This window comes from Peromyscus eremicus, chromosome 6, assembly GCF_949786415.1.
Source record: "Peromyscus eremicus chromosome 6, PerEre_H2_v1, whole genome shotgun sequence".
Taxonomy (NCBI): Eukaryota; Metazoa; Chordata; class Mammalia; order Rodentia; family Cricetidae; genus Peromyscus; species Peromyscus eremicus.
The window spans coordinates 7,837,655-7,864,267 of NC_081421.1; positions in this window are offsets into that span (position 1 = coordinate 7,837,655).

Sequence of the window (26,613 nt, forward strand, 5' to 3'; positions counted from 1 at the left end):
GGGTCATCCTTGTTGATTCCTGGGAGTTTCCCTGGCATCAGGTTTCTCTGTAACCCCAAAATATCCCCCTTTACCAAGATATCTTTTTTAGTACTCTCTCCCTCTGTCCCACCCTCAATTCAACCAACCCAATCCCTCATGTTCCCACCCTGTCATCCCTTACCCTCCAGAACCTGCTCTAACCCAATCTACCCAGGAGATCTCACTTGTTTCCCCTTCGCTGGAAAATCCATGCATCCCTCTTAGGGTCCTTTTTGTTACCTAGCTTCCCTGGGTCTGTGGATTGTATCCTGATTAGCCTTTGCTTTACATGTAATATTCACTTATGAGTGAGTACATACCATGTTTGTCTATCTAGGTCTGGGGTACCTCAGGATGATTTTTATATTTCTATCTATTTGCCTGCAAATTTCATGATGTCATTTTTTTAACCACTGAATAATACTCCATTGTATAAATGTACCACATTTCCTTTATCCATATGAAAAATACTGTGATGAACATAGTTGAGCAAGCATCCTTGTGGTATGATTGAGCATCCTTTGGGTATATATGCCCAAGACTGGTATAGCTGGGACTTGAGGTAGATTGATTCCAAATTTTCTTAGAAACTTCCATACTGATTTCCAAACTTTATATGAAAAAAAAAAACCAAAACCAAGGATCACTAAAACAATCCTGTATAATAATGAAAATTTCAGAGGTATCAACATCCCTGACTTCAAGCTCTACTATAGAGCTATAGTAATAAAAGCAGCATAGTATAGGCATAAAACCAGACAGGTGTATCAATAGAATTGAATGGAAGACCCTGATATAAATCCACATACTTAAGGACACCTGTTTTTTGAGAAAGAAGACATATTTATACAATGGAAACAAGAAAACATCTTCAACAAATTGTGCTGGCATAACTGGATGTTCACATGTAGAAGATTGCAAATAGATCTGTATCTGTCACTGTGCACAAAACTCAAGTTCAAGTGAGTCAAAGACCTCAACATAAATCTAGTTACACTGAGTATGACAGAAGAGAAAGTGGGAAGAAGCCTTGAATGCATTGGCACAAGTGACTACTCCTGGATATAACACCAATAGCTCAGACACTGAGGCAACAATTAATAAATGAGACTTCCTTACTCAGATTCTTTAAGAATATAATAGAGATAGGAAGCTTCTAGAGTCATAGATCAGGATTATTGAGGTGAATGTAATCATATTGTTCTAAGCTGGGCAGGTCCCAAACTTTCTGAGACCTTGATGATTAGAATTGAGAATTTTAACTTGGATCAAAATTGTAGTGTTTGGCATAGTGATGAAATAAGTCAACACAAAAACCTTTTACTTTTCCCTTATTTCTGCTCTTCTTACCTTAGCCTCCTCTGTGATTAGTTACAGAAATATCAAAGTATCAGGAGTCATTCATTCTTCTTCATGTTTTCTGAGCTATGACTTAAGGGAAAATTCATTAAAAGGATTACAAGCCTCTGTCAGTGGGCATAATTTAGAATTTGGATATAAGAATTCTTGTAAATACTATTGCATTTGTTTCTGAGAATAACTTAAATAACATACAACTCCCACTTTTCTACTAGAAAATATATTAGTAATTAAATAAATTTGAATACGGTAAATATTAGAACAATTCTACCACGTTGATTTTCTTGTTCATGTGTCTATGATTCATCTTGATGCAATAGAATATAAATGAAAAGTGTCAAAGTTTCATGTGTATATGTGTGTACATATGTGTGTGGATGTGTATATGTATATATGTGCATGTGTGGATATCAGTATATTTATGTATGTGTGTTTGTGTGTAAGTACATGGATTTGTGCATCTGTGTGTGTGTGTGTGTGTGTGTTTGTGTGTGAGAGAGAGAGAGAGAGAGAGAGAGAGAGAGAGAGAGAGAGAGATGTCCACCAAAGAGAATGCTGCTGTGTATATAATATTCCTTCACTAATGGTTTTTATAATAGGAAATGATGAATAATTGATGACTGATTATAAGTTACCTGGTGATTACTGCCTTAATATCAATTTTTAAAATTTTACTCTTACCAATAAACAGTAAAATAATGATATTTAACTTCTTCCACTAAGCAAACATATTTATCTGTATTACACATGGGTCTCACAAAACTATTATACCTATGAGAGTTTTCAACAAGTATTTGAAAAATTTACATTTTATTTAATGGACATTAGAGGAAACACAGTTCATATAGATTTTTATCCTTTAATTAGATACATATTGTTTCCAGTATAGTGTTAGCCAATCACAATTTTGATACATTGAATATATTTTATACATAAATTTAAAAGATTCATATAATGAAAGCTACCTTATTCTTTGGACAAATTACTTTTTCCAACTCTGTGACAGCATACATGACAAATGTAACTAAAGGAAGAATTTTAGTTTGCATGGTTTAAAGTGATCTATATAGTCATAACAAAGAAGTTGTAGCAGCAGGAAAATGAAACACAGGGATGTCTGAATCTGTAATCCAAAAGCAAAGAGAGATGAATGCTGAGGCCCAGCTGGTGTGTAGCAGGAATCTTAGAGAGCCTTATTAATAAAATCAAACCTGGGGCCAGTTATTGGGGTGAAATGCTGGATGGTCAGAGAGACAGAACAAGCCACAGCTAACCTCACCTGGCCAACTTCTCAGCTGGTCTTGTTTCCTCAGACTGGAAGCCTCTGTGTCCTCATATCTGAATGACTCTCAGCTGAACTGTGCTGCTAGAAGCCTGAAAGCTTAACTAGACAAATGTTTCTTGTTTCTGGTCTTCATGCCTTATATATCTTTCCTTTCTATCATCACTCCCTGGGATTAAAGGCTAGCTTTCTGGGATTAAAGGCATGTGTCATCATGCCTGGCTGTTTCCAATGTGGCCTTGAGCTCACAGAGATCCAGAGAGATTTCTGCCTGTGAAATGCTAGGATTAAAGGTGTGAGTGCCACCATTTTCTAGCCTTTGTATCTAGTGGCTTTTCTGTTCTCTGACCCCAGATAAGTTTATTAGGGTACACAATATTTTGGGGAACAAAGTACCACCACACTGGTGTCTTCATTTTATTTTTTATTTAAGTCTGGGCCATGACACAGCATCTTTCATGCTCAGCATACATACTCCTTCTTGAGTCAAAATTCTATTGCAAACCTCAAAAAGACATCCACAGAAGCATGTCTCCTGTTATATTCATATCCAGTCTTTTGTACAAGGAAGAGTAACCATCAAATATTTACCCTCTGTCAATCAACTTGAAACCAGAAGATATAGCTTTTAAACTCTCTTTTCTGTTAGTTCTCAAAGGTGAACGACCCTTTCATATCACAAAATGTGTTTAGTTCAATTATAAAAGTCCCTGAAGTCTTAACAGTTCTAACAATGTTTAAAAGCCTAAATTTCAAACTCTCTTCTAAGTCTTAAATCATTCTTTAAATGTGAAGTTGTGTGTGTGTGTGTGTGTGTGTGTGTGTGTGTGTGTGTGTGTGTGTGTATGTTTAAGGTCAAATTCATTGCATTCACCTGAAACATACCAGCTAAGCAAAACAGGGAAGGAGGTCCCACAGCCATCCCCTCCTGACCTAATTCCCCACACTAGTCACTTTATGCCAGTTTCCAAATCCAGTAAGTACCTCCTGCTAACACACATTCTAAGCCTGCCAGAAAACCAGAGGCTGCTTGCAAACCTTCTCTTCTCTGTCTGCTGTCTAAATCCAGTCCTCACAGTCCCATCCCTAGTGCTACAGAAGAACACCTGTGGCAGCTTTTCCTGCCCCCACACCCATCTGCTGTGGTTCCCACAGACCTTCTCCTTCTAAACTTCAGCCCCAAATTTATTGCTTTGTCCCAATCCCAACCCCAGTGCACCTCCTGTTAAAACAAGGACAGCTTCCCTCAGGCCAACATGTAAGCAGAAGTTGGACCTACATCTCTCTTACTGTTATTGAGATCTAATCCTCCCAGTCTCATCCTCACCTCTCTCTGTAGAAGGAAATCCATTGTGGCCTCCTTTTCCTCTCTGACCCCATCTCCAAGGGAATACAAAGACCTTGGCCTCCAATTTTCTTCCTCAGGACTCTTCTGAGTATCCAAGCCTACAATATCACCAGACATTCCCTGTGAACACAACAGCTTAGCAGGCCAGGAAAACAGGCAACACACAGCACCACACCCTCTAAAAATCCAGAGAGAAAACAAAAAACAACTAACAAATCACCCACCAATAAAACAAACAACACCTCTCAACCCTCCAGAAATTGGCAGCTAGAACAACTATCATCCCAAATTCAAAAGGAGAAATTCATCAATAGGACATTTCAATTCTTAACATCTATTCCCTAAACACAAGGGCACCCATGTTTGTAAAAGAAAGAATACACAGCTTAAAACACATATTGACCCTCATACACTGATAGTAAGACACTTCAAACCCTACTGCACCAATGTAGAAGTCAACTAGACAAAAACTAAACAAAGAAATATTCGAGTTATTAGATATTATAAACAAAATGGACCTAATAGATGTTTATAGAATGCTTTATCCAAACAGAAAAGAATATACAATCACTGCACCTCATTGAACTTTCTCCAAAATTAACTAAATGCTTGGACACAAACAAGTCTCAACAAATACAAAAAATTGAAATAATTTTGTGAATCCTAGCAGATGACTACAAAGTAAAGCTAAATAGTAACATCAATAGAAAACTTACAATTCATGGAAACTGAACAACTGTCAACTAAATGACAAATGGTGTAGGACAGAAACAAAGAAATTAAAGACTTCCTAGAAATCAATGAAAATGAATACAAAGCATACAAACTTATGGGACACAATGAAAATGGTAATAAGAGGAAAATTCAGTCTCATGTATGCTTACATAAAAATAAATGAAATGATCTCATATTACCAACTTAACAGTACACTTGAAAGAGCTAGAACAAAGAGAATAAACCACACTCAATAGAAGCAAATGGCAGGAAATAATCACAAATAGAAAATATAAATAGATAAGTAAGTAAGTAAATAAATAAATAAATAAAAAATAGAATGATTCAAAGATTCAATGAAACAAAGAGTTGCTTCTTTGAGAAAATCAACAAGATAGACAAACATTTGTCCATACTATCTGAAAGGTAGAGAGAGAGAGAGAATACTCAAATTAACAAATTAGAAAGGAAAAGGGTGATATAACAACGGAAACTAATTCAATCCAGAGAATCATGAGGGCATATTTTATAAGTTTATACTGTATAAAATTCTATAAACTAAAAGAAAAGATAATTTCCTCAATACATATGACTTACAAAAGTTAAATCAAGATAAGATAAAAAATTTTGATAGTACTATAACCCCTAGTAAAATAGAAGCCGTCAATAAAAGATTCTTAACCAAATAACAAAACAGAACAGGGCCAGGTGGTTTTAGTGCAGAATTCTATCAGACTTTCAAAGAAGAGTTAACAACAATAATCTTTAAGTAATTCCACAATAAAGACACTGAAGCAACATTTCCCAGGTCATTTTATGAGGCCACAGTTACCCTGATACCAAAACTACATAGAGTTTCAGAAAGAAAATGAATTACAGACCAATTTCTCTTAAGAACATAGATATGAAAATATTCAATACAATATTTGCAAATTGAATCTAAGAACATATCCAATTTATCCACCATGATCAAATATGATTCCTCAAGAGATATAGGAGTGGTTCAAAATATGAAAATCAATAAATTTAATCCACTATATAAACAAAGTGAAATAAAAAATGATCATTTCACTAGATGAAGAAAAGGCTTTTGACAATATCCAAGAATTCTTCATGATAAAATTCCTGGAGAGATTAAGGATACAAGGGACACACCTAAATATAATAAAGGCCACTTACAACAAGCCTATCACCAACATCAAATGAATGGAAATAAACCCAACAAATTCCATTAAACTTAGGAACAAGATTAGGCTTTCCTATCTCTATATCTACCCAATACTGTATCTTAGCTAGTGCAATATGAATACTTAAGAACATCAAGGGGATACAAATTGAAAAGGAAAAAGTCAAAGCATCAATATTTACAGATGATATGATAGTGTAAATAAAAGATGCCATAAATTTCCCTAGGGAATTTCTACATCTGATAAATACAGTCAGCAAGTTGGCTGCATACAAAATTAACTCACAGAGATCAGTAGCCCTCCTATATAACAATGATAAACAGATTGAGAAAAAAATCCAGGAAACCACGACTTTCACAATGGCTCAAAAAAGTTTGGTTAACTTTAATCAAGCAAGTGAAAGACTTGTATAATAAAAACTTCAAGTCTTTGAAGAAAGAAATTGAAGAAGATATCAGAAGATACAAAGATCTCCAATGGTCACAGATCAGTTAGATTAACATAGTAAAAATGGCCATCCTACCAAAAACAAACCATATATTCATCACAATCCCCATGAAAATTATATCACAACTCCTTACAGGCATTCACAAGAAAATTAACAACTTCATCTGGAAAAACAAAAACCCAGAATAGTTAAAGCTGTCCAGAGCAATAGAAGAACTATTGTCGGTATCAATATCCCTGACTTCAAGTTCTACTACAAAGCTATAGTAACAAAAGCCACATGGTATTGGCACAAAAACAGAAAAATTGAATTGAAGACCCAGACAAAAACCCACATCTTTGGAGACCTGATTTTTTGATAAGTCAGAGATACCTATTAGAAAAAAAAAAGACAGCATCTTCAGCATATGATGATGGTCAAATTGGATGCTTGCCTGTTTGTAAAAGAATGCAAATATGATGGGTGATGTTGCTCTGTATGCTGTGAATGGTTGCTCTGATTGGTTGATAAATAAAATGCTGATTGACCAGTAGCCATGTAGGAAATATAGGCAGGATAAGCAGACAAGGAGAATTCTGGGAAGACAAGGATAAATCAGGAGTTGCCAGAGAGACACAGAGGAAGCAAGATGTGAAGGCATAACTGAGAAAAGGTACCAAGCCATGTGGCTAAACATAAATAAGAATTATCTGTTAATTTAAGTGTAAGAGGTAGTCAGTAATAAGCTTGAGCTAATGGTCACACAGTTCGTAAATAATATAAGCCTCTGTGTGTTTATTTTAGTATGAGTGGTTGTGGACTAGGCAGAACACAGGAAAACTTCCAGCTACAAATGGCACCCAATGTGGGGCATGAGTTTCCACCTAAAACCTGAGAAAGCTTTTAAAAAATAAAGATTGTAAAAACGAGCTAAAAACAGCTTCTTAGTTGTGTCTCTCAGGCAAGCCATGAGCTACAGTATGGTGTGTTTGCAGTGGCATATGGGCTTGAGTGCAGCATGGTGGATTCCTGCCACTGTACACTCTACAAAATGCACAGTGTGGTGCGTGGTGGATTTAGCTTTTGCTAGTACTAAAAAAAATTGGTTTTGGGGGCTACATGCTGCTTTGATGGAGGCATAGACCCACTGCTTCACAGAGTCAGCAGTAAATGTAGTTCTGCCATGTTGTAAAACTGAGGTGGGCAGAGCCAGCAGCCAAAGCTGCCATTTCACTCCTAGTATGCTACAGTTTAAAGCTATAGATTTATAATAAGGCAGATTTAGATAGAATAAAACTTTTAATGGTTTACAGTGTATGTAAAAATGTATGTAGGCTTGGAAGAGAGAAGACAATGAATATAGACAGTTACGTAAAGAAATAGTTTAAATAATAAAGTCTTTAAAGAGACAGTAAAGACAGTACAAAAATAACCCATATAAAGATGGAAATCACACAGAGAGTCTGAATTATGTTTTCTTTGGAATTTTTAATTGCAGAGAGACATTTGATTAAAAAGACTACTCAGTTAAACCAATGTGTATGTTTTAAAGGTATCTTGACTTCAAAATTTGAGTGTAAGGTTATGTTGCTTTGGAGAGGAGGCTCTGCTTTTGTTTCCACAGAAAATGAGAACCTATGGATTGCTTCTAGGCTAATATGTTTTGACCAGCCAAAACTGCCTGAAAGATTTCTGATGACACTATGGCCCAGGTAATCCAACATCCAGAATGACCTCAAGGCAATTGGCTCAGACAATGCAGCCTCAGAGACTATTCCAGTCAGGAACTAACTATAAGTCTTAATTTTCTCAGCATCCCCAAAAGATTGCCAGTACCCTCAACCAGTAAGAAGTAGCATGACAAGCTACCCCCAAATTCACAAAATATTGTTTATAAACGTTTATTTTTTTATTTAAAGGGGTTGATGATGAATACATTCTTTTTCTAAAAGAAGAAAGGGGGATATAACATGAAAATATAGGATATAGATATGATAGGATGAAAGGATGGATTGTTGATCCTACTTTTAAAGAGAAACTTGTTTAAAGTGTTTTACATTGGTTTATATTTTAGTTTATTGATACAAATTTAAAGTTAATTTTGGTATTCTGCATATATATTTCTACTCTCGTTTAAGGTATTATGTTTGTGCAGCTCATTTTAATTGTAATGGATAATTAATAAATACAGATTAATAATTATTCTTCTATGATAGTCAAACTTATAGTCATATTATGTTTTCTAGATATACATGTAAATATATTTCAGATGGATAGTTAATCTTCAAACACTTCAAAGACCTACAGAATATGGCATTTAAAATGTTTTAAAAACTTAGACTTTCTGCACAATAAAACTTATCTGTTCCTGACAGCACTGATTTACTTCAAAGAGAAAGGTGGGCATTGAAGATACTCCATATGGAGTTTATCTTCTTCATGGCAAAAATAGCCATTTGGGCAAGAAACTGTCTTGCCTGGACTGTTGGACAAAATGTTGGGTCAATTGAACATGTAGGACCCGTAAGAAGATGACCCCTGAACCTTGCAAGGAAAATGGTCTTTCAGGTTCCTGCTTCACAGAATAAACTGCCAGACCTTCTACAGGACACAAAGAAAAGTGACTGAGAGATTCTAGGCCTATGCATTGTTATCTCTCAGAAATCTGTTCTTTTCTAATGAGAGACAGAAAAGGGAATTTATCCTGAGTAGAGGGGAGGTAGGAAGAAACTAGAAGGAGTAGAGGAATGGGAAAGTGTAATTACCTTATATCATATGAAAAAAAAGATTCTATTTCCAATAAAATGAAATGAATATGTAATGGTATAGTATTACAAGCCCCCACCCCATTTCAAAGAAAGATTAGATGAAAACAAGAATAAATCCACCTGGACAAATACCAAACTTGCTTGTTTGTCCATCATCTACAGCTTGTGGTATCATCACCCAAACTTCACTCATCTAGATTGGGAGATCTGCACATTCACCTCAGGTGTCTACAGCATATTTTACATTTGTAGCCTGGCCTCATTTGTGTGTCTATCATGGCTTTTCCTGTACTCTGGGATTTCCTGAAATAGGCTTCACTTTTATAACTTCATGTACTAGTTTCTCAAGACATAAAGGAGAAAGAACAATGCCACACATTGTCTGGTCCATTGCTTTCTGGAATCTGAGCGCCAGCCTTCATGACCCCATATATTTTATAGTGTTTTTATTTTTGTAAAAATGTTACCATGTAGAAACTTTGCAGTATTTTTTTTTGCCACCACTTTATGTGATATGATTCACTTTGACTGTAACTTTATTGGCCTGTGTACCCTGGTGGCTAAACTTTGAAAACTAACCTCCCTAAAAGATACTTTGAACAGGTGTCTTAGTTTATTCTCTATTCATTGGAACAAATTTTATTTTAAAAGCATGGGCCTTTGATGTCTTCGATATAGCATTCAAAGCAGTTTTTGGTGCAAAGTGAAAAGATTATTCTCAGGTAATGCACTCAATAATTTTAGATCTTTTATTTGAGATCCAAGTCCATGGCATATTTCATGATAATTTAAGATGCACTCATGGTCCATTCTCAGTAAACTGCACACATGTTAGTTAACTTCATTCTCTGTCTTAATGTAAACCTGGAAGAGACTAGTAAGTGTGAATCGGGAATAAATAAGAATGAATTTTATATTTCTCTGCTGAGTAGTATTCCATTGTGTATATGTACCACATTTTGTTTATCCATTCTTCAGTTGAAGGGCATCTAGGTTGTTTCCATGTTCTGGCTATTACAAACAATGCTGATATGAACATAGCTGAACAAGTGCTCTTGTGGTGTGACTGACCATTCCTTGGATATATGCCCAAGAGTGGTATAGCTGGATCTTGGGGGAGATGGATTCCCAATTTTCTACAAAAGCGCCATATTGATTTCCAAAGTGGTTGTACAAGCTTGCATTCCCACCAGCAGTGGAGGAGAGTTCCCCTAGCTCCACATCCTCTCCAGCATAAGGTGTCTTCGGTGTTTTTGATCTTAGCCATTCTGACAGGCGTAAGGTGGTATATCAGAGTTGTTTTGATTTGCATTTCCCTGATGATTAGGGATGTTGAGCCATTCCTTAAATGTCTTTCAGCCATTTGAGTTTCCTCTGTTGAGAATTCTCTGTTTAGTTCTATAGCCCATTTCTTAATTCGACTGTTGGGCATTTTGATGTCTAATTTCTTGAGTTCCTTATATATTCTGGATATCAGTCCTCTGTCAGATGTGGGGTTGGTGAAGATCTTTTCCCATTCTGTAGGCTGTCACTTTGCCTTGTCGACTGTATCCTTTGCTCTACAAGGTTTGCAGACAAATGGGTGGATCTAGAAAAAATCATCCTGAGTGAGGTAACCCAGACTCAGAAAGACAAACATGGTATATACGCACTCATAGGAGGATACTAGATGTGGAACAAGGAAGACTGGACTGCTACTCATATCACCAGGGAGGCTACCTGGAAAACAGGACCCCAAGAAAGACACAGGGATCACCCAATGACGGAGAAATGGAAGAGATCTACATGAACAGCCTGGACATGAGTGAGGGTAATGAAGGGCAAGGGTCGAGGGAAAGAGAGCTTGGGGGAGCGGGAGATCCCAGCTGGATCAACAACAGAGAGGGAGAACAAGGAACAGAAGACCATGGTAAATGAAGACCACATGAGAATAGGAAGAAGCAAAGTGCTAGAGAGGCCCACAGAAATCCACAAAGATACCCCCACAACAATGCTGGCAACGGTCGAGAGACAGCCCGAACTGACCTACTCTGGTGATGGGATGGCCAAACACCCTAATTGTCATGCTAGAAACCCCATCCAACGACTGAGGGATCTGGATGCAGAGATCCATGGCTAGGCTCCTGGTGGATCTCTGGGAGTCCAATTAGCAAGAGTGAGGAGGGTTTATATGAACAAGAATTGTTGACACCAAGGTTGGATAAAGCACAGGGACAAATAGCCAAATGAATGGAAACACATGAACAATGAACCAATGGCTGAAGGGTCCCCAACTCAATCAGGCCCTCTGAATGGGTGAGACAGTTGATTGGCTTGATCTGTTTGGGAAGCATCCAGGCAGTGGGACCGGGTCCTGTGCTCATTGCATGAGTTGGCTGTTTGAAACCTGGGGCCTATGCAGGATGGCTTGGCTCGGCCTGGGAGGAGGGGACTGGACCTACCTGGACTGAGTCTACCAGGTTGATCTCCGTTCTCAGGGGAGGCTTTGCCCTGGACGAGGTGGGAATGGGGGTTGGGCTGGGGGGAAGGTGAGGGGAGCAGGAGGGGGAGAACAAGGGAATTTGTGGCTGATATGTAGAACTGAATTGTATTGCAAAATAAAAATAAAAATTAAAAAAAAGAATGAAAGTTATAGGGTTTTGAGATTATTTCTGTCAAACAAAACTAATTCATTATTTTTAAATCCAACCTCACTTAATTTTGAAAACAAAGACAGAATGTAGTTTGACTGTTTTCTGTACTATTAACTGATTTTCCATAGTTCACTTTGTTTATTTTTTCCTTTCTATAGAACCAAGGGTGACTTTGAGTGCCTGATCCTCCTGTCACTGCATCCTTTGTTTTGACTGCATTATGTGCTACTCTCTCGGGTTTATTATTCTTGTGACTGGACCAAAGCATATACATTCTAAGTTGGCACTTAACTGAGTTATATCCCACTCCCCAGACCGGTTTCCTCTATAGTCTTTTCCTTTCCTAGCAGTCGTCAGGCAGAATTCCACTGTGCATACTGTCGGTATTCTGTTCGTCTACATAGCTATCAGAATGCTCAATTCCATTAAGCTTTGCCTACAACACTTGAAATTTTCTAGCCTACAACTGTCTCAAATTTCTCCCACCACCACCAATTCACATAGGCATTTAATCATAGCAACAACCCCACTTTTCAGGGCTGCATTCATTTTTTTTTTCATTTGCTGTGATAATATATTGAATAAAATTATCTTAGGAAAGAAAAGTTCATTTGTCTTTCTGTATGAGGAGATATAGTTCACAACATGAGGTGGTATGAGCATGAAGTATTTGATAATCTTGTGTCCACTGATCAGAATGCAGGGGCAGACGAGAATTGGTGTTCAGCTAGCTCTGTTCTTTATCTCCTTTATTTCATTCTGAGACTCCAGGCCCTGAGATGCAGTCACTCACATTTAGCATGAATCTTTCCTCCTGAATTAAAGTTGTGTAGATGCTATTATAAAGATACACACGGAGGTTTGTCCCCAAGGAGAATACAAATCCAGACAAGTTAACAATAAACATTGCTCATCACACATGTGTAACATGTGTCTAAAAAATGGCAGAAGAGTTTCTGTAAGCATTGTTTCGAGGCTCCTTTCAGTTGTATAACTCTGACCATGCATAATTTTACTATTATGCATTTATTTGAGATTCAATAAATGTTATATATTATCTAGGTATGGAAAATAAAAATATAATTATTTCATGAGCAATGATTAATACTTTATTAACTATTTACATATTGCTCTGAAAGACATAATAACCACGGAAACTTATAAAAGGAAGGATTTGTTTTGGATTACCATTTAGAGCAGTGGTTCTCAACCTGTGGGTCACAACCCCTTTGTGAGTGGGATGACCCTTTCACAGGGGTCACCTAAGACCATTAGAAAACACAGATATTCATAAACATTACAATTCATAACAATAGCAAAATTACAATTATAAAGTAGTAATGAAAATATTTGTATGGTTGGTGGTCACTACAACATAAGGAACTGTATTAAAGTGTCACAGCATGAGGAAGGTTAAGAACCAATGATGTGGAACGTTAGAGTCCATGATGGCAAAGAGGAGGCAGCAGGTAGCAGAAGGCCAGGACAACAGCTCAGGGCTCATATCTCAAGTACCAAACAGAAAACAGAATGAAATAGGCATGAAACTCTTTGAAACATCAAAGCCCCTCCTAGTCACATACTACCTTAATAAGCCAACACCTTCTAATCTTGCCCAAATAAACACCCATGGGGACCAACTATTCAAATGTCTGAGACTTATAAAGGACATCTCATTCAAACTACCACAAATATGTAGGCTGATTGATTTTTATAAATTATATGTGCCTGTAGTGATATTTTATTTGTATGTTAATAAATAAAGCTTGCCTGGAGACTGGGGGGAAAGGCCAGCCATTTTAAGTAAACAAGAAGTCAGGCAGCACATACCCTTAATTCCTTAGCAGGCAGGATCTCGGTGTGTTCAAGGTCACACTAGGGAACAGAGCCAAGTGTGGTGACACACTCCTTTAATCCTAATACCAACCACAGAGACCTGGAAGTCTGTACAGACAGACAAATTGACAGAGTTGTGTAGGAAGAGGAAGTGAGATAGCTGGGCTAATAGAGCCAATGAAAGGGCAGAACAGGAAGGCAATATAGGCATGGGTAGATATGAAGTAACTTGCCTTTGGAAGCTGCAGAGTTGGTGAGGTAAGTTTGGCTGGTGACTTTCCTTATTTCCCTGATCTCTCTAAGGCTTTCACCCCTACATTTGGCTCCGTGTTTTTTTTATTTAATAAGACCATTTAGAAATTCATCTACGTGTGCCCTCTAATATTGCACATTGTCTTCACTGTCATCCTGAGATGAGGTTTCAAATTATCTAGAATTCACTGCTTATATTGGATTTAAAATTGCAAAAGTCACTGACAGAGAAAATTTACATTTTCACCTATTCTATCACCAGAAATAAAGGAATATTTGAGAAAACATGATACAGATTGTAAATTGATAAAGAAATTTATATTTTACTCCTAATTTATTTTTTTATATTTGTGAGCAAGGAAAGGGTATTGTGATTTTTAGTTTGATCCCTATCACATCTGTGTTTAATTGCAGAAGTCAAAGGGAATAAAAGTATTCCTCATTGAAGACGTGGCATTTTTTACTGACACTAAACATAAGGGAGCTATGTATGCAGGCACTGGGGAAAGTGAATAACAATTTTTCATAGGTTACTGTCAAATTTTAATAAAAATCGCATCTAAAAGTTGCATCTAGACATGAGGATGACTCACAATAACCAGAGAGTGCAAGAGAGATATCAAGTAGGAACTGTTTTATACTCTCTGGTCATTTCTAATGTATGGGCTCCAAAATCCGGTAAACTCTGATAATATTAAAAGCTTGGAATAGTCTTCTCCAGGGAAGAACACACCAATTGAATTATCCAATGCTAAACTATTATCTTTTTTAAATAAACATACAAGTAACATTATATAGACCATGGTAGGTGTATTTATGTACTTTGGAAAAATATATACGCACCCATATATTTTTTATATGTACATATATACGTGTATTTATACATGTGTATTTACATATACATATGTACAGTGGTGTCTCTACAATCTGGAAACAAATAAAATGGAGCAGGAAATGTCAGTAAGAATCATGTGATTGCACACTGATAGTGGCAGGGCTGCCATACCTGGACTGCGTGAGGAAATTTTGGTAAACAGACATCAGTGCAAGGATAATGTCATTTTCATTTGTGAGAAACTGAAGAGGAAGGGTGTGAGAGGGAGTCAAACATTTAGCCTAACCTTTGTATAGACTTCTCTAACTTGTGTCATGATTTGAGTGTTTGCTGTTTTCCATTATTTTCTGTAAATCTAATATAAATGATTGAGCTATACCTATCCACAATCTATCATCTATCTGTCTGTCTGTCTGTCTATCAGTCTGTCTGTCTGTCTATATCTACCTATCTATCATATACCTATCTGTAAATCACCTGAGTATCTATCTATCTATCTATCTATCTATCTATCTATCCATCATCATACACATCATCATCATCTAGATAGCTATATCTATCACTATCTCTGTCTGCATCTGCACACTCACATGTGTGTCTGTCCTTTCTGAAACAATTTCATTTTGGCAAAGATTTACCTTGAACTTGAACTGCAATCCATTCATCACATCCTCACCTATTACCAAGTGCTGGGCTCATTGTGTGTGTACCCACATCTAACCTTAATTACATTCTTGTACAGTGTTAAATTCATATTTTTATTCTGGCATGAATAACAGGGCTATGAATTTCAGATTTAATCAGATTTATTTAAGATTTGGTATTTGACACTGGGGCCTGAATAAATATTTATCTATAAATATTAATATAAATTATGGGACTCAATATCTTTTTTTGTTTTTTCGAGACAGGGTTTCTCTGTGTAGCTTTGCGCCTTTCCTGGAACTCACTTGGTAGCCCAGGCTGGCCTTGAACTCACAGAGATCTGCCTGGCTCTGCCTCCCGAGTGCTGGGATTAAAGGCGTGCACCACCACCGCCCGGCTGAGACTCAATATCTTATGGAATAAAAAGGTTCCAGTAATATGTAATGTTGAGATTTTTTTTCTTTTTTTCATTATTAGGAAATTTTTGCCGGGCAGTGGTGGTGCATGCCTTTAATCTCAGCACTCAGGAGGCAGAGTCATGAAGATCTTTGTGAGTTCAAGGCAAGCCTGGTCTACAAAGCAAGATCCAGGACAAGCACCAAAACTACACAGAGAAACCCTGTCTCGAAAAAAACAAATTTTTTATTCTATTCACTTTACATACCAACCACAGATCCCCCTCTCCTTCCTCCTTCTGCCACTCAGCCTTACCCCCCAACCTACCCTCCATTCTCATCTCCTTCAAGGCAAGGCCTCCCATGGAGAGTCAGCAGAACCTGGTACATTCAGTTGAGGCAGGTCCAAGTCCCTCCCTCTGCACCAAGGCTGCACAAGTTGTCCCATCATTGGCACTGGGCTCCAAAAAGCCTGCTCATGTAGCAGGGACTGATCGAGATCCTACTGCCTGCCACCACCACACCCCAAACAGTTGAACCTAAACAGCTGTCTTCCCTATGCAGAGGGCCCAGTCCAGTCAGTCCCACGGGTGCTTCCCAGCTATTGGTCCACAGTTCACAGGTTCCCACTAGTTTGGCCTCTGTAGGTTTCCTCATCATGATCTTGATGTTCCTTGCTCATAGAATTCCTCCTCTCTCTCATCAACTGGACCCTTAGAGCTCAGCCTGGCACCCAGTCAAGGATATCTGCCACTGCTTCCATTATTTTAAAAGAAATATCAATTAAATTACATACTTTTATGTTTTTATAGTTGTATATTCGAGCTATGACTAGGTATCTCTATATCAGAGAATTGAATATGTACTTGTGTGTATCTGGGTGTTTATACATGTTTCTGTTATGAAGTTTAAAAGAGAACAGTGAGTTCTTAATTTTTCCTGAAGAAAAAATAAATTTGAACAGTACAAGACTCCCACATGCTAGACATTGCTGTTGTTCAATTTTACTAAACACAAGTAATATTATTTTCTTTCTGACTTTACTTTATTTCCACTCTTACAAACCATCCCACTGGTGAGCTTTAATTAGATTGCTACTGTAGACAACCCTTATTGAGAGAGATAGACTATCTGTGGATCATTTGGCAGGGACTGTGGAGAATATTTATTCATTAGAAGTATTTTCTTAGTTATTCAAAGCATTTTGAAACTTACCAAATCTTATGTAAAAAAGCTACTACAAATTCTTCAGTGCAAGCTTTATGAAAATATCTGTGCATAAATGTGTAATAGTGGAAAAATAAATATATTGAACAAAAGAGTATGTTCATGTACCAATCGTTCAAATTGTAAGTGAACACCTAATTGGGAAAAAGTGCATTTTAAATGTTCACATTTTGACTCTTTCCATTTGTACCATCAAAGAGTCACTGCAAGGGAACATGATAATGAACACCCAGATATACTTTTATAACTGCTTTTATGGAAGAATAATATACACTAGGTCAAGTTTAAACAATGGAACCACACTTATATTTATCTTCACGTTTCTTGGCCTCACTCATCCATTTCTCCCTCAGTGCCTGCTAAACCAAGCAGTTTTAGAATATAGCGGATCATTCACAAATTGTGGCAGGTATTCAACCTGCAAATTTCAGAGCTGTCAAGGCTGAGTGTTTCAATCATTTTTGACATCTCCTGGTATTTCCTTTCATATTCCAGCTTCTATAAATAATATCCTTTCTTAGGTACAATTTTAGGTTCTCAGGCTTGTTTCTCCCCCACAATATAAAGAAAAGTTTTATTTTATCTCTTAGCATGTCCTTCCTGTTTTACCTTCAGTTTGAAAAAAAACATGATTGTGAACTGCACTGATGAATAGAAACATGTTAATAGTTGATACATTAAAAATGGCGTACTATTTAGCTCTTATAAAAAGTATTTCCTTTGGTGATTCTAGAATGTTTTAATAATTTTATAATATTATCTGTTGCAAAATAGGGTGCACATTTTGAAACAAATGCTTTAGGAAGATTATCAATAACTGCTACATTTATATAAATATTCAAATATGGCAGCTGAATGATTACATAAAAAATGTAAACATAAGCATTTTTACAAAAATTTCTTACATTTGAGATTGAACACTGGCATGAATTAACTTTTATATTCTAAGGAAGATGTTCTTATAATTTTTTTCAATATCAAAATATGATATAAGAAGGATTCTAAGGGGAAATTTAAGAGCTTTTTTATTGTTTTACACTATGTAACTATTTTGTACTCTATTTTATTTTCCATGTTGTTGTAAGTAAATTTTAAATAAGCAATTTGAAATAACATCAAGTAATACAACACTAATATTGTTTGACATAGAAAACTTTGATGCTATTTATTGAGAATTCTTAGGCTGAAATGTTGACCTTGGAATGCTCAGATTTTTTTTTTCTCAGATTTTTTTTTTTAAGAATCTCAAAAGGTTGAATGGCAGAACTAGAAGAAGGAAGGGGGTTTCTCACAGTGTAGTGTAGCTTTTGAAAGGCCCATTCTTGTGCTAGGAGCCCTGAAACTCCAACCAGGGTTAAAGTATTGTATCATTCATGGTCAAAGAAATAATGCAGGGGTTCTATTTTTGAGTTATGGGGCTTTTTATAATGTGTAAGACATTATTTTATGTGACTAAGTACTTTACTACTAATGGTTTGTTACACTGTTTTTCTTTCTGCTTCCCCCCCACATTTAACAGAAAAACCATGAATTTTCCAATTCTCCACATATTTTATTACAAGGATGCTTATTCTCTTTGTTGTTGTCATGCAGACCTCTCCCCATATTTTCTTCTAGAATTGTAGCTTATGACTGTGTTGTAACTTATAGTTACTTATGAATTGTAACTTATGAATAAAACTTATGAATGTATGGATGTATGGTGTGTGTGTGTGTGTGTGTGTGTGTGTGTGTGTGTGTGTGTGTGCTCATGTGTGTATTTGGTGAACACTGTAATTTTACCACATGAAAATTACTGTTACACAGTGATTATCTAGGTTTTTTATTGTTTTGTTTTTCACCATATATTGAAGAAACTCTCCTTCCATGGTAGTATTTGTTGCTTGCTTTGTTGAAAATCAATCTGTGGGGAACATGTAAATTCTGGACTCTGTGTTCTGTTTTTCCCAGCATTTGTTAAGATATTATCAGTTTATTTTGGGCAGCTGAGCTTTATAGTATGTCTTAAAATTACTTACTGTGATATTTCCAGCTCCAATCTTTCTTGATGAAAATTGCTGAGTCTATCTGGGATCCTTTATGATTAAATGAAATACCTGTTTCAAATTTGTTTAAAGAATGGTTCATGAGCAGGCCTTTTTGACCCCATTTCTTATGGTGAAACACCTTGCACAGCCTTGGGGTAGGGGAAGAGGATTGCTCTACTGAATGTACCAGGCTCTGCTGACTCCTGATGGGAGGCCTTACCTTCTTGTAGGAGGGAATGGGAGGTGGGCTGTGGGGGGAGGCAGGAGGGATGGGAGAAGGGAAGAGGGAGATTTGTGTTTGGTATTCAAAATGAATAAAAAATTCATAATAAAACAGCTATTATAATCCAAAAAGAATAATATTATATAAATATTTATGTTTTAACTTGTTTATAAAGATCACACAAATAAATAAAGATTCTGTGGATCAAAATTAATCAGATCCAAGTCCTGTGGAAGTTGGTAAACTTCTTTAATGTTGGAATAGACAATATGAGCAGAAGTCATGGAGCTCCACATTAAATTTTACACTTTCAGTACAGAATATATTTTAAACATTTATTCACCACCAACTTCCCCCAAAATATTCATGAAAAAGTTATAACTAGTGTAGCATGAATCTTAAAAGTTCTTATTAATAAAATCAAACCTGAGCCAAGTATTGGGGTGAACACTGGATGATCAGAGAGACAGAACAAGCCACAGCTAACCTCACCTGGCCAACTTCTCAGCTGATCCTATTTCCTCAGACTGGAAGCCTCTGAGTCCTCATTCAGAATGGATCTCAGCTGAACTGTGCTGCTCGAAAGCCTGAAAGCTTAACCAGCCAAATGCTTAACCAGCCAAATGCTTCTAGTTTCTGGTCCTCACACCTTATATACCTTTCTGCTTTCTACCATCATTCCCTGGGATTAAAGGCTAGCTTTCTGGGATTAAAGGCATGAGTCACCATGCTTGGCTGTATCCTTGAACAGATGGATTTCTGCCTCTGGAATGCTGGGATTAAAGGCGTGTGCTACCACTGCCTATCCTAAGTATCTAGTGTCTTTCTGTTCTCTGACCCCAGATAAGTTTATTAGGGTACACAATATTTTGGGGAACACAATACCACCACAAACTAGAAAAACAATCAGCTTTATATTTTCTTTTGAAACTCATGTCCATTATGTGAGCTCACTCCTTCCTCGTCTCCTTATATTCTGGTTCTTTGATCATTATTATGCTGGCTTGATTTGTTTCATAGAATTCCAAGTTAGTAGTTGTGTGCACCTCAATTCATCCATTTTGTTTATTTTTTATGCAACTTCTCAAAATGTCTTCATAATTGTTTCTATTTCATAGTATCAGTTTTAATAAGTGCTTTTAAAATGCAGTTTGTTTCCTCATTTTTCATGTTTTATTAGGGATACCTCCAAAGGTAAATTGCTGTGGGATGTATGACAAATGTGTTGCTAATTAATCAATAAAACACTGATTGGCCGTTGGCTAGGCAGGAAGTATAGGCGGGGCAAGGAGGAGAATAAAGCTGGGAAGTGGAAGGCTGAGTCAGAGAGACACTGCCAGCCACCACGATGAGGAACAGCTTGTGAAGATGCCGGTAAGCCACGAGCCATGTGGCAAGGCATAGATTAATGGAAATGGATTAATTCAAGCTATAGGAACAGTTAGCAAGAAGCCTGCCACGGCCATACAGTTTGAAAGCAACATAAGTCTCTTTGTTTATTTGGTCGGGTCTGAGAGGCTGTGGGACTGGCAGGTGAAAGAGATATATCCTGACTGTGGGCCAGGCAGGAAAACTTAAGCTACAGTAAATAGCACCTCTATTTCTCCACAATGCCACATGTTTTTAACATGATAATGAAGGAAACTTTGAAAAACTCTATATAGAGATCTTCATATTCACTCATAAGAGAGTTTTTTTATGTGTATAGAAAGGTTCTGTAAGAAGCATATCAGTGAGGTTTCTCGCACTAAAATATACCCATATGAATCATACAGAGACATTGTCGAGAGCTGATGAGACTGTATTTAAGGCTCATGAATTCCATGAAACTTTCTAAGTTGGAGGATTCAGAAAGCTATGATTCACAGGTATTCTCCACAAAGCTACAAATGACTACAGTGACTGCTGAGGAGAGAAACTGTCTCCAGTGGAGACGACGGTCAACTTGGCTTGGAGCTCTAGGAATGCTGCTTTCATAAGTCACTTTTCAGCCACAGTGGAGTTTTTGTTGATGCAACTGGCTTGGGGTCCCTCATACTCTGTGTGCCATACCTCGCCCAAGATCCTGCAAGTGATCCATAAACCCAGTGGTGCCCACACTGTGCGTGTGTGGGATTCTCTGATCTGTTGTGGTTTACTAGCAGAGATGAAGAGGCATTTGTTCTTATCTTCCCAGGAAATGCCATGCAATAGAAAGAAATCACATAAAACAAAGTAGAACACATTTTTAAAATCATTTCTTTTATTTTTTTTGAGATTATAATATAATAATAAAGAATGCTTTTAAAATAATTGCTGTTAGGATGATAACTTAGGGTCTCCAGCATCTGCCAGTAGGGGGCGACCATGCACAGGGCAAAATCATTACCTCTTAATTCATTGCCTTAATATAAAAAGAGATGACAATTGGGAAGACATTTCTGTGGATCCATAGACAGCTGAAGAAAAAAAACCTATGACTAAAAATATGCCAACATCTATCCTACATTTACTCTCCAATTTTTCTATATAAGAATGAATCATTTTCAAAAAAGGGCAACATAAATATTAACTATACTAAATTTAATTTAGATAAATATGGCACAATCAAAGCCAGCTATGCACAGAAATGTGTATTATAATCTGTGAAGACTTTGAATTACTATATGTGACCACAATCAATAGAATTAGTTGTGAAGCCAACTGGATGTCACAGTGAGTTTTCTGTTCTTTATTACTATAGAGTAATTAATTAATACACTCATTTTTGCTGTAGGAGTTTTCTAAATATGGGTGGATACTCATCGAATATTAGTCTTACTGGCAATAATTTATTTGAGTTTTTCTGTCTTTCCAATATTATTTTATTTACTTGCTAATTCTCGAATGTCCTTATTATTCACATTATAGATGGAATTTATTTCTAATGTTAAACTTATATGGAGATTACATGGCAAAGGTTGGAGGGAGGAGAGGGGAAATGATGTAATTATGACTTAATTTACAAATGTACATCTGAAAAATATTTTAAAACAAAATTTTCTATATGTAAAGAATCTCTCTATAACAAGACTTTCATTGAACTGTTGAATAACGGTGTGAAAAAATAATCCAAGATGAAATCTGCACACACACACACACACACACACACACACACACACACACACACATAAACACACACACACACACAGGGTGGGGGGGGGAGACAGAGAGAGAGCCAGACAGATAGAGAAAGGGACAGGGAGGTGACGGAGGAATAACATGAGGAGGAATTTACGTCTATGGAATAAAAATAGCCTTACCTTGTATGGAAATGTGCTTGACACCACAATCTTCATACACTGCCTGAATGAGGACATCTAAACCATACCAAGGGCTCAAACCCAACTGAGCCCCAGGGACGGAGTGAATCAATTGGTTTACTTTTCTTCTCTTCTTCCCACTCATTTAACCTTGTACCCTCATTCTCATAAAAAGGAAGTGCCTTTGTTCTTTGGAAGCAGCTCTCTGAGTTGTCCCCATGTTTTAGTAATCTGATATTGATTTCTTCCTAAATTTCAGTTAAGCCATCTGTCCCCTTGGCAGTCACCATTTAGGATAAAATCATTGCCTTTAAACGCATGATTTCTTACTTAATAAATCAATTTCTTGTTAGTGACAGACACACATGTTAATTTAGGTAACTCATTACATCATATTTCAATATGTGTTAATATCCCTGAAAATCCTTGATAAACCATAGCTAAAACTTTTAATGTTGCAGATATACTTCTCCTCTCTTCCTTTTGATTGTTTGTGCTGAAATTTTCTATACCAAAGAGAATACCCTTTAAACAAGTTCACCCAAGCACTGGACTAGCTTCGCATACAATGGAATCCCAAAGGGAGGTAGTCATATTGATTGACATGCTTTCTAGTAGATACTTTAATTTTAAAATAAAAACATTAATGTAGAAGTCCAGCCCTTCTTGGTTGGGCTTACAATCCTACAACAAATGAATATAGAGAAATACCATCTGTAGCCTTTGAAATTTGATTGTAAACAGACAAAATAAAAAAGGCATATTTTTAGTTCTTGCAGTTATTTTCAAAGAAGTGTATCCGCTCCTTCAAAATCATCAGGACATGGGATAAGAAGAAAAATAAGTAGAAGCTCAATTGAGTTCATCTCTACTATGTGTCAAGGCACTGGGCACTTGGTTATTAATGAGTTGCTAATTCTTTGAATGTTCCACGTACATCCTAATCAACTGTGTTTTTTTCATTTGTTCTACTTCTCACAACTGTGGCTAACAACACATTTGCTTCACTGATGGAATTCGCTCAGAGTGCTCTGACCTTTTAGTCAATTTGGAATGCTTTTTGCTGCTTTGCCACAGTAGGGAGCGATTGATCAGTGGCTGTGCAGGGCTCCTCCACGAGAAAGCTGCTTCATGCATCTGGGTCAAGACAGTTCATAAACAGCAGAACACACATTTTATTGGCTTAATATTGCAGGTGGTTGTATCACTTTCATAAAAGGGCTTTTACTTTCTTTAATTTCTATGTAGAATCTGGCAAGGGGACTGATAATCAATCATATTTGTTCTTGCGCTTTTTAAAAGTTTAAATGTGCTGTGGAAAGCTGCTGTGTGGAAGAACAGTGGGGTTTCCTGAGGGTTTTATTAGCAGACCCTATACTGGCTTAAAAAATGATTTAATTTTCAATGTGCACATAGCAAAGATATTACCATTGCTGAAGAACCTGTGCAGTACAAAATATCAATTTACTTTTTTTTTTGCAAGATCCAATCTCTTTAAATAGGTGTTGTGTCTGTGGGCCTATTCACAGGGGAGACAGGAAATGGGATGATACAAGCAGGTGCAGCAAGTGGATTCATCTTTCCTGAATATTTGAAATCATGAAATTCAAGTAGCATTTACTGTTCCCTTTTATTCCTACAGCTGTGAGCTGTAATGGAAAGTACACGTCCCTGGGACTCAAGAGTCTTGAATTCTATACATTCTTCTATGCTGAAAGAGAACCAAAATTAAGCTCTTAGACACTACACTAGTATACATAAATTGGTGTTAAACAAAATGACTCAACTAGTCAGATATATGACAGAAACTTTTGGGCACACCCAAGATAGCCTGTAGTCCATTGTAACTATACTGATTAAGTCTTAAAATAATCTCTCTTGAAATAGTCTCTAAGTTTGCGGCAGTTCTTAGCAAAGTTCACAATACATATCAAGCATACGATAGTGTAGATCCACTTTGGGAATGTCCACGAATTCTGCTATTTGTTTTATAGGGTGAGCTGTTAATCCTAATTTTGACCCAAGACGAAATTTGTATGTATCTGTTTCCCTTTTCATTTCTCTACACAGTGGAAGCTGAGGTGCTTGATATATAGAAGTGTGCCTCAGATGTGCTTTATCAAGCTCAATATTGTGATACCGAGGAACAATTAAGATTAATGATATTTATTTATGGAATGTTTTCTTTTAACTTTGAGCTGAAAAATTGTCTGAGTTATTGATTGTGAATTGTAAAAAAGAAAGAATTGAGCTCAGTTGGGATTTAATGATTTTATAAAGTTCACGACAACCATTGGTAGAACATGGATTCAAATGTGTCTTTGTCAATTTGATGAACTTGAGTTTAATTAAGCACTTCAGTAATCCCTGCAGTGTAGTGTAGCTTTTCCTACCATGGTTAGCATGTTGAGCTCTTAGTTGTCATTGTAACAACACTGAAAAGTGGTAAGAACTTGACAAGTGGGGTCTACCCCAAAGAAGCTAGGCTGAGATCCCACCCAGGAAGGAGAAAGTGCCCTTGTCAAACACAGAAAGTCATACTTAGAATAATGCAGTATCACCTTTTCAGATAATCCTCTTTTACTTATGGATAGATAGGCATTTCAGTTCTCCTTTATCTATTTTGGGCTTGAAATATTTCTTTCCACAACTGAATAAAATCCCACTGCTTGGATGTACCACTGTGTGTGTTCACTTACTGAATGACATTTTGTCTCCTTGCAAGACTTGACAATCATGCATAAGGCTGTTACAAATGCCATGTACAAGTTGTTAAGTATATCCATGTGTTAAGTTGTTTACTTAGGCAGAATTTTCTAAAGATCAGTGATCATCTGTACCTGGGGAGGCTAAGAACACAGTAGTTGCTCAGTCCATGGAGCTGACTTCATCCACAGTGGTCATCTACCTACTCTGTGGGCCTTGAAGACTGCTGGTGGGGTTCTGGATTGTCTTCCTTCAAAAGCCCATGACAATGCAGTCTCCTGCAGTGAGGGATGACAGTGTGAAGAGCAGAGGCACAGCAGCTGCAGTAGAAGAATAGATGAAATGGCCAGCAAGCAATAAAGACTCAGACCAGCAACAGTGAATTTTCATCAGACGTTTTTATATCTACGCTGCCTGTAGGCTGATTCTACCAATGCTTGGGAGGGTATTTTCTCCTCAATAAATCTAGCCCATAAATTCTCTCATAGAGGTTTTCCTATCCGCTGATTTCAAATGTTTCAGGTTAATGATCAATATTAACTGTCACAGATTTCTACTTAATTAAATAAGCATCAAGGGGCATAATTGTTGGACTACGTGATAAAATTTGAAGAGCCCATCAATCCGTTATTCAGTACTAAATAGTCCTGAAAACATAAATACAAGTAACATTATACAAACTGAGCAGATTATACAATATAAGTAGGGGTGTGTGTGTGTGTGTGTGTGTGTGTGTTTTATAGTTAGTGTTCTCTTGCTGTGAAGAGACACCATGACCATGACAACACTTATAAATCAAATAATTTAATTGGGGCTTGCTGACAATTTTGGAGGCTCAGTCCATTGTCATCTTGGGAAGCATGGTGGCTCTCAGGCAGACATAGTGCTGGAGATGTGGTAGATAGTTCTACATCCAGACCCACAGACAATAGGAAAAGAGAGTCACTGGGCCTGGTTTAGGCTTCTCAAACTTCAAAGCCCACCTCCCATAGCATACTTGCTCAAACAATGTCACCCCTATCTCAAAAAAGCCAAACCTCCTAATCCTTCTAAGTAGTACCTCTTCCTGATGACTAAGCATTCAAATATATGAGCCTATGGGGGATATTATTATTCAGTCACTATGTGTGTTTAGATATGTACCACATATGCATATAGAAAAAATAAATGAAAAAGGAGACCATGAACTTGACAGAGAACAAGAATGGGATTTATGGGAGGGTGTGGCTGGAGGAAAAGGAAGAAGGAAATGATGTAACCATATCATAATTTTAAAAATAAAAGAAATAATGTGTATAATTCTGGAATAAACTGTAAACATGTCACTCATCGATTGGCTTAATCCTTTTAATGTGGGCCTGTGGTTTCTGTTGCTCCATACAACTTTGTAGAAGTTTAGTATTGACAGTATATTAGATTTTCAACATTCTAATAAGTGCATAAGAGC